The 2500-nt window shown below is 41.0% G+C and overlaps 1 protein-coding gene across 4 annotated transcripts in view; it reads left to right on the top strand.

The window, feature by feature from the left end:
* Window positions 1–2500, top strand: part of LOC122248362 (uncharacterized) — a 346657-nt gene that overhangs the window by 11650 nt on the left and 332507 nt on the right. The window lies entirely within an intron of this gene.

The raw sequence follows: 2500 nt of genomic DNA, 5'->3' as shown, positions 1-2500 counted from the left end.
TAACCCCTTAGGACAGAGAGACCTGAGCCTCGATAAGAGATGAACCAAGTATGTATTAGAAACACCAATACTACCCCACATCTCCGAAGAAGAAATGCACACGCATGGTACTATGCCGGATTCCGTGCATGGCATTAAGCCAGCAGTGCACTCATTCCCTTCCCTCTCTCTCCCCTCTGCATCCTATCCCACCCCTCTCCTTCTCTCTCTGTGTCCTATCCAATCCCCTCCTTCCCCTCTGCATCCTATTCTATCTCCTGTCCCTCCCCCTACCACACCCTCTTCCTTCCCTCTCCACATCCTATTCCACCCCCCCCCCCACCCTCTGCATCCTATCTCCCTCCCCTCATTCCCCTCCTGCATTTTATCCCAGGAAGGAGAAAGAGGAGACCATGAGATAGAGGAGAAGGAGGAGGAGGACGAGGAGGAGGACGAAGACGAGGACGAGGAGGAGGAGTAGGAGGAGAACGAGGAGGAGGAGGAGTAGCAGTAGGAGGAGGAAGAAGAAGAGTAGGAGAATGAGGAAGAGATAGAGAAGGAGGAAGAGGGAGAAGGAGGAAGAGAAGAAGAAGAAGAAGAAAAAAAAAAAGTGGAGTAGGGGGTAGAGGGGAGGGCGGAGGTAAGAGGGACCATCGAGAGACATTACTATTTTCCATAAGACGATTGACAATTTTTCGCTCTCCTTTCTCCGATGATTGAAGGAGCGGAAAATTGCAAAGACGAACTTCTCGGGAGTAATCAAGTGTCAGCTCGAGTAGAGTGCGTGGCGTTTCGCTGAATTTCGGTCGATTCTGTGTTGTCTTAGGGCCGTTTTTTTAAACATCAGGTTTCGGGCGTTACCAACCCGAAAATAAATTGCGTGGGGCCGGCCCGAAAACTCAAATCGATTTTTTCAAACGTCAAGGCAGTAGGGTGAGCCGGCCCCAAAACGTTTTCGGGCGGTCCGAATATTTGCAACAGTTGGTAACCCTGCGTACGCAGAAAGCGCGCCAGATGATCGAACAACCATGGCGAGCGGGAAGGATAAAACTAGTTCGCTCACGGAAAATCAGAGAAAAATGTTGATTTCTCTAATCGCTGACCATAGTCATCGCATAGATTAAAAAATGTACGACCCTGGGATCATCAGTCGCAAGCAGCAAGCACGGGAGAGCATAACTGCCAGCTTTAATGCCATCTATACAGCAACTCAGCTAAATCGAGCTTGGGAGTACATGCGCGAAACGTAAGTAATATTGAACGTTTTCTGCGTGTTTATTATATTAAACATACATATTGTGATAAAGGATAATTTATTTGAATTATATTAAGAGATTACTCATGAATAAACACGAGGCATTAGCAAACAATTCAGGTTAGAAATCAACGATAAGCAGTTGCAATATTAGAATTATGTTTTCTCTTGTGTCAGCGTTTCATCTACATTCTTTGATATGATTCAGAATCAGCTACGCCAAATATGTGTATGTCTGTCACCCACCCACCCACACATGTAACTCTGTAGAAACAGATTTTAAAACGTTTAATCGCTATCATTTCTTCATTTATGTCAATTTCAGAATGGGTTGATGAAGGTCCTTCATTCAGACAGCAGGACTTTTCTATACCTCCTGCAATTCCAAGCCCTCTAGGACCTCCTTTACTTCCTAGAAAACCCTCTCTGCCAACAGCTCCACCACTGACCCCAGTTCCACCATTTGCCTGTGGTGAACCACCATCTCCTTCAACCATTTCATCACCTTCTTCAACAACTCATAGGAAGGGCAAAAAGAGGGACCAAACCTCAGAGAGGGAGTAATGCTACAAGGCTATTAGCCTGAGCAACAAAAAGCTCCATGATGCCCAACTCTTACAGGCGAATGAAATTAGAAAGGAATTCTCCAAGTCTTGTGAAGCAGTTCGTGCATCTGCAGAAAGAGTTTCAAGTGACTTTAAAGGGTTGCAGATGAAATAATTTCATTTTTAGGTGATGCAAAGCAATATTTGCAACTTCACGGCACAAAATCTGGAAAAAACATAAATGCTGCAAAAGCATGAAATAAAACAACAAAATATACATAGCTCTTTTATTTCATTCTTATGATAAAAGTAATCAAAAACATACATGCAAAGGCCTCTTTTTGCATATATAATTTAAATGTTTTTACTAGAAAATTCATATCCCACTAATAACTAATGCAACAGACTAAATAACATGACTTCAGACATCAAAAAGGAAAATGTAAAAATCTAGACATTTCCCAGTTAAGTAGATAACTAAATATAAGTAAATAGACAAGTCGTATTTCACACAAAAAAGAGAGAAAAAATCTGCACATAGTTATTTGCGACTTAAAAAAAAAAAAAAAAAAAACATATATATATATATATATATATATATATATATATATATATATATATATATATATATCTTGACATCTCCTATGGTTCCATTGATAAGGAAATATTTCAAAACAGAAAATATGTCTCATCTTACTAATAAAGAATCAGAAAAAAAACA

The sequence above is a fragment of the Penaeus japonicus genome, unplaced genomic scaffold, assembly GCF_977035675.1.
Source record: "Penaeus japonicus unplaced genomic scaffold, GWHDUDI00000001_assembly GWHDUDI00000006, whole genome shotgun sequence".
NCBI lineage: Eukaryota > Metazoa > Arthropoda > Malacostraca > Decapoda > Penaeidae > Penaeus > Penaeus japonicus.
Note: the sequence above shows the minus strand (reverse complement) of the source record. Positions and strands in the feature narration are given on the sequence as shown.